This window comes from Phalacrocorax carbo, chromosome 2, assembly GCF_963921805.1.
Source record: "Phalacrocorax carbo chromosome 2, bPhaCar2.1, whole genome shotgun sequence".
NCBI classification, from domain to species: Eukaryota; Metazoa; Chordata; class Aves; order Suliformes; family Phalacrocoracidae; genus Phalacrocorax; species Phalacrocorax carbo.
In genome coordinates, this window is record NC_087514.1 from 101,149,439 (window position 1) to 101,156,603 (window position 7,165).

At 40.5% G+C, this 7,165-nt stretch overlaps 1 pseudogene; it reads left to right on the top strand.

The window, feature by feature from the left end:
- Nucleotides 1-1,067: 1,067 nt before the first annotated feature.
- Nucleotides 1,068-1,228, top strand: LOC135312326 (U2 spliceosomal RNA; annotated as a pseudogene).
- The last annotated feature ends 5,937 nt before the right edge of the window (nucleotides 1,229-7,165 follow it).

A 7,165-nucleotide genomic window follows, 5' to 3' on the forward strand; every position in this document is an offset into this window, starting at 1 on the left:
GTACAAAAAAGATGAAGTGAATTAGTATTCTGGGGACTTCTTTACATCACAGGTTTTGCAGGGCATGGAGCTGAATGATATAATTTCCAAAAGATGGATTACAGTGCATGGAGGTTGCAGGTTCAGCAAACTGGCTCGCAATGTCAGTGGTGTGTATAAAAGACACCTCAGATCTCTCTTGCATCCGTTCTTTGCTGACCATTTGTTTCAGCATTTGTGAGTCTATAAATGAACGCATTTTATTGCTTTGACCCATGGTGTAAGGATATGTGTGCTATTTCACCAAGCAGTTACTCAGAGGGGTTTTTTAATCATTTCTGCAAAAATTATGTGCTATGTTGGTTGAGCCTCCTCACTTTGTTCAGGAACCTAGAATGGCTGGATTTGCCATCGCTGAGTAAGGAAAGGGGAGGAAGGAAACTGCCTTCAGACTAAAAGTAACAGAAGGATTTTAGTGTGGGATCCAGTTTGAAGGATGCAGAAATACGTTATAGATAGAGCATAGGACAAGCAGTTTAAGGCCTGCTTTTCTTTTCCTCCACAAATATCACAGGCTTTGGATGAGGCACTTATTTTTCTCTGATTAAAACTTCTTAGTTATAAAATCAGATGTCACAGGGCCCAATATATTCATATTTTGATCTCAGGAAAGTCTAAGATTGAAGATGCTCTGGAAGAGTTGTGTTTATAACAATCAAGAGAGATTCGCTGAGGGAATGGGAGGGTGTGTTGCGATGTTGTAGAACTAAGGCGAAATAAGGAAAAGAAGCAAAATGGATTCGTAGTTAGGATGGAAACAAAATTTAGCAAATCAAGAAAGGCATTATCAAAAGATAAAATACGATCTTACACATTTTTAATTGTGGGGGAAAAAAATGAAGGCACATATTTCTTCTGCTTATTCATACCTCACGCTGGTAATGATGTTACTACAGAATGGTGGCTTGTTTGTGTTGTGAAGTCCATGCTTTTCTCCATGGAGACATAGACAGGGCATGGAATAGCGCCATAATGAGACCGTAGGAGCTGCCATGCTGGCGTACACTAACTTGCTGTCTTGTCTGCATGTCCCTTCTAGGCCTTTTAGCTAAAATCAAGTGTAGCATCCGTTCTTGCCAATTTTATGCCACAGATATCTTCAATATGAGGACACGATGTTAAATGAGTCTGAGAAGAGGGAGGTGGACTTGGAGCTTGCTCTGTGCTGTGACCTAGCAATGGAGTCCCCCCAGGAATAGGACTGGGTGACAGGAGGGGTAAGCACTAGTGAGTGCTGAGAGGGAAGTGTTTAAGGAAGGCACATATGCAGCAATACTTCAGACAATATTTTCCCAGCCTACAGTGACTTGTGGTTCAAGGACTTTCTGAGCCAAAGCGGGTGTTTGTGTAAATTCTTTTCCATTAATTTTCCTGATTTTTCTGAGCCAGGTAAATTTTAGCGTTTGGCAGCAAGGAGAGTGCAGCAACCATCTTGGCACACTGTGTGAAGAAGCATCCCCTTCTCTTGGCTTTGAAAGTCTGATCTGCCTTTTCCATTGATGCTCCCCTAGTTCTTTTTTTGAAAGACACAGAATAACCCTTCTTTCATTCACCTTCTTTGTGGGCCACTTATGATTTTAAAGATCTGTGTCATGTCTCTTTAAAAAGTTGTAAATTATGGTTACAATACGAATGCAGTTAATTTAGTTTAATGGCAGGCTGTGTAAGAAAAAAGCTAGCAGGAAGTTAAAACAATGATACATCCTTCAACAGACATCTCAGTGTGATTAAGAGACAATACAGGAGCTATTAACTGTCAGGCTGCAATGAAGTGAAACAGCTTGTTTTGTTTTTACTGGAAAGCAGAAGGACTATAAAGAATTTAAAATGTCTTTCAGATCGGGGCAAAGGAGTTGCTAAGAAGCTATTGCCTCATGTAAAAACCTTACTGAAAGGCCTGAGAAGCCTGAACCTCCTGAACCCTTTTCATAGGGAATAGGTAGAAGGCTTGTGTAGAGAGACCATTTATAGCTCTAAAACTCTTTTTCTTTGAAGTTATGTCCTGTTCTTACAATTCAGACGGACAATACTGTGATACTTCCTCTTTGTTAGAAGAACAGAGGAAAGAAACAGAAGTGCTGAACCCTGTCAGACCCACATGGGTAAGCCCTGTTGACATCGAGGGCATTGTAACCCATGCCAGAGCCTAAGCAGAGAAGAACTTGGAAGTTCCCAGGAGAACTGGTGAAGACTGTGGTTTTGTCAGTTGAGGAGATGCAATAAGGATGCTATGGAGGGCATGGCTGTTTGGGAAGCCCTCCAGGCATTGTTTTCGTTCTCATATATTTTTAATGGTTTCAGGTTTTTGCCTCCAGGATAGAAGTGGTTTAGGGAACTCGTAGAAGCATGCAGAATATGTCAGAAACCTAAGCCTACATTTCTTTAGAGTGTAATACCTTTGTTGGCATTGATATTTTTTATTAAATGATATTTTGGGGTTTTTCCTTGTCTGCATGTTCTGGCACTGGTTGCGCTGAAGAAACTTCCATTTCTGTAATCCTCACTTTTTGTGTATAAATGCTATTTTCTCTTTTAGCCACAGGTGTTAAAGCAAGATGTGGCTGACTAGCTGCAGGTACTTTTCAACACTAGTGTCTCCTAACTAATCTTCAGACTGGTCTCAGTATTGAATTTGCAGATGTTTAACCATGGGTCCCAAAGGGTGTGTTCCTGGCTGTAGAAACATCCTGTATCTATTAGAGCACAGGATTGTGAGCAGAATATGCAAGCTCTACTTGCATAGGGTGTCTCACTGACTTGCTTAATGTTCTTTTGCTGAGGATATGAGGTGTTTTTAGCCTCCATGAAACAAGTTAATTAGCTTCTTACATCAGTGTGGACTGGTGTGCTATTTGGACACTCAGTAAGATTCATCAATGAAAGAAATTTCTGAATGATCCCTTCAGTAGTAAAGTTAGTGCTTAAATATGTCTCAGCAGAGTGAATGTTGTTATACTTCTCCCTTTATCTAGATTGTCCCCCAACCAAAGGAACTCAGCTAAATCCATAAATATTACTGCTGTGGAGAAGTCATCATCTGTGGAAGAGGTGATGCCCAGTTTTTGCTGTGCTCTGAAGTGCTGTATCGATGGTTTTTGTTCCCCCTCCTCCTGCCTCTGCTTTGAGCCCTGTGAAGAAATTACTTAGGGAGTTGTTGAAACATCTACCTTTGTAAATTTGAGCCTGGAGTCCTCACTTTTAATTTCTTGAATTACTGCAACCAGCAGTGGACAAATGTACCCGTAGCATCCATAGATGGCAGCAGCCACAGATACCTCGTGGCGTGACTGGCCCAGGGGCTCCTGCCTTTATTACATGTTCATGAGGAGGTGTCCTTCACACTCTTCTGTCACATAACCTCACCCCCTCAAAACTGGTCCCAGCCAATATATTTGCCCCACATGAATAAGGGGACCTTAATCTCATACTGCCATCTATCTCTCCCATCCCTGCAAACTGTCACAGTCACATCTCTTCACTAACTTTTTTTTTTTTAATAAAAACACAGATTAAGCCCATGTTCGCTCTGTGTCAAAATATACTTGCAGATGCTTGGTAAAAGTCTGTAGCCATGATGCTGCTCTCTCCGCATTGCAACTATTTACATGTAAGATGCCCGGGTGTGAGTATGCAAAACATTTGAATGAGAGATGATGGGGATCGTTAGTCACTGCTTCTGGCAGTAATTGAGGAAGGCAGGCTTGGGAGCCTTAGCTGAGCCCTTGTCACTAAACCTGCACTTCCTTCCTCACCCAGCTTTCCGCTCAGCTCCTGAGAGAGTTTCTGATCTAGTGCACCGGTTGTTGACTCAGATGTCTGCCTTTTAGTCTTGGTTGAAACTCCAAGTGTTTCCAAGCTGTGTTCTGCTGGCTGCTCATAGCACACAAGTGTTCAAAATGCTACCTGGCTGGAGAAGAGATCAATGCTCCCTTCCCAGTGGTGGTCCCTGCTGTGGCAGGAACTGTCCCAGGGAAAAAATGCACAGGCCTGTTGCTTTTAGTATCTTATGGGCAGAGCCATCTCTTGTAAAGCCTTGCTTTGGCCATTTTCCAATGGAGAGAGGCTGGCAAACGGTCTGGCAGCAGCTTCCAGGAGTCTTTCATGTCCAACAGACTGGGCCAGGTGGACCGTTTCCCTCACTCAGGATTTCATGTGTTTTGCCAGCCAACTTCTTTTCTATGCTTAATGACTTTTGCAGCACATTCTGGGCAGCTCCAGTTAATCTCATCCTTTCATCCTCCTATGACCTCAATCAGTTTCTTGGAGAATAAAGTGTAAAGGTGCAGTTGGCCTCTTCTGTACTCCAAACCCTCAGGCTGCCAGTGCCGGAAGGGGGAGCACATGGTAGTGCTACAGCTTATGCTGAATTCTTGAGTGGCTCCGTGACTGGAGAAGTGCCTGTCCTTGGAAAGATCAGTCCTCTGTTGGAGAAATCCTGATAGCAGTGGTATTTCAACGCAAGTTTTAAATTATGAACTCTGGCCTGTATATACTAAAATACTTATCCGGTTACATGCTGAATTCATGCAGGATTTTTTTAGAAAAGAATGTGGAAAACCATGAAAATATTCCTAAAGAATAAATGGGCATTTACTATATTTCTTATGTAAATAGGATATAGATATACAGATGACTGGCTTAGTGTCTGCTGCTGTACTGACATATGCAGATAGCTGCTTCATGTACATATGTGTAACAGTAACTGAATATTAAAACTGAACAGTCATGTAGCACTCTATGTTTTCGCTCATTTTAAAAAAATCTGGCCTGCTTTATTTAGGCAATGTATTACCATTCTTTTTGGAACGTCTGTACAATATTTACTGAATTCATAAGTGAAAATATGAATTCAGTTTTCACAAATTGAAGTGCACTTACCATTTCTGTGGTCTCATCTTGTTTCCATTTAACAGAAAATTCACAAGTTGAATAATAAATTTTGAAAGAGAAAAGCATTTCACAAAAGAAGTTCATAAATATGTCTAATGCAGAGAGGATACATCAGATGGAAAAGTCCTCAATATGCTGGAATAATTACAAACTCCTTTTAATAAAAATATTTAATGGGATTTTTCAGATGTGGCTTAGGACACTCACAGGGAGCATTTAATAAGCTAAAGCCTATAAACACTCCATTTAGGGACTGAAGTCGTTATTTGGACCATCTTTAAAAGTTCTGCCATTTATTCTGTAGTCTATAATGGGCTTTATGAGCTGTAGGAGTTCATTATGCAAATACCTATTTAAGATTTGTATGGACCAAAATTAAAAACATAGCTGGAGAAAATGTTTTGGTTTTTACATGCCTAGTGGGCAGGCTCCTAAGTGAAGCATCTCCACTGCTCCAAATTATTTTAGTACCAAATTAACTTGAGAAAATTACGTTTTCCCTATGAATACCTGCGTTGCCTTACTTTCCCTCTCTGATTTTATTTCCAACCCTAACAGTTAAGGTCTACCATTGAATCAGGACAGAGAATGAGACATGCTTTCGCATGTCATTGTTAGGACGTGTTCTTCTGAGACCTTTTTTTGCCAGCATCTTCAATAGGGTTATATCCTCAAATGTACCTATGTGTATAAACCTCAAATGGCCAAATTTCACAAGACATTTTAGAAAGAATAACTTGTCAAGCCTGGGGTGTCAGTAAATCGTCTCTTCCTTGAGACCTTAGGAAACCGGACTTGTGGCAAGGATTAACTCCACACACGCCAACAAAGATGTTAACAAATACTTGCCTTCATTCTTCCTTTTGTCCACAATTGCAGCACTTCATTTGCCTGGTGTATGATCGGATCAAAAGAGGAGTACAAAGGAACACTGTCCACTTCCACTGTTTTTTATGGAAGCGGAGGGTACTGAGTCTCCTCTGACATTGACCATAAAAGACTTAAGGCTTTCTCTGCCTTGCATTTGCCATCAGTGGGGAAGGCATTTTCAGTCATATGTGAGGTGCAAATAAAGGCTGTAAGAGTCACTTCAGGACACTAATATATAAAATCTTCACCCCACAGAGTTATCATTCTAGTGTTAAGTTGCAGATGAAGTGGAAAATCTGTGATAACAGACATAATATGAAGCAATTGGATTGAGGGCTTTGTGCCCTATTTTTTGTGCCTTACAAGAAATCATTACTTGTATGAAATGGAGAATCTTTTCTTCTCTTTTGTGGCAGTGGTATGAATTTTATTTTATAGAGGTTATGGTTATTACATTAAGCTTGTTCATGTTCTTACCTAAAAACATTAACGGCAATATTATAGGTGATGTGTTGTTTTGTACTCTTTATCTGTAGATCCCACAACAATAAAAGATGAAATTACCCTTGTGCTGGAAACTAATAGCAAATTTTGTATCTCCTCCCCTAATGTCGCCAGATTGCATTAATCATAAATGTCAATTAAGTCTCCAGATGACTTCCTGACTTTCGACAAAAGGCCTTCATCTCAGCCTCTTAAATTCCAAGGTCAAGGGGAATGTAACATTCAGAATAATTATTAGCATTATTTTACCTTGACATTTCAGCCCTGCTTTCAGTTTAGCATTCCAACCAGGCAGTGAAGACGAATGTCATCTTTCGATTCACTGGAGGGAATTGCCCCAATTAAACCTGACTTTAAGGATATCTAAAGCCCTGTATTAATGTGCCGTCCTGTTTTTTAGCAAGAAATACTTCATGAAGGAGAGAAACTTTCATTAAAAGCATTCAAGATATACTGTGACAAGAACAAGCAATTTTTGAATTGCAGTTTTCCCCCTAGGCTAGGATAATAATCAGTGCTTCTCATTTTCAGAGGAGTCAGTGGTTGTGCTGCCCTGACAATTCTTTTGCCTTTTGTTTCAGCTAAAAGGTCAGAGTTACAATTTTGTCTCATCATGAACTATTAGTGGTACCTTGTCCAAATCTTGTTACGTGTCCAGGATCTTGCACCCGTCCTTTGTACCTACCTGTATTTATTTATTTTGTTAAACATCATAACAGGTAATAGGGACGGGATACGTTGTTTGTGGGGTTTTTTCCCAACAAAGAAAAACATTTTCACCAAAGCAGAGATGAGAAGAAGACACAAGTACCGCACCACACACAACCCCACGGCTATTTGACCTTGACTGGGTGGAGAGCTG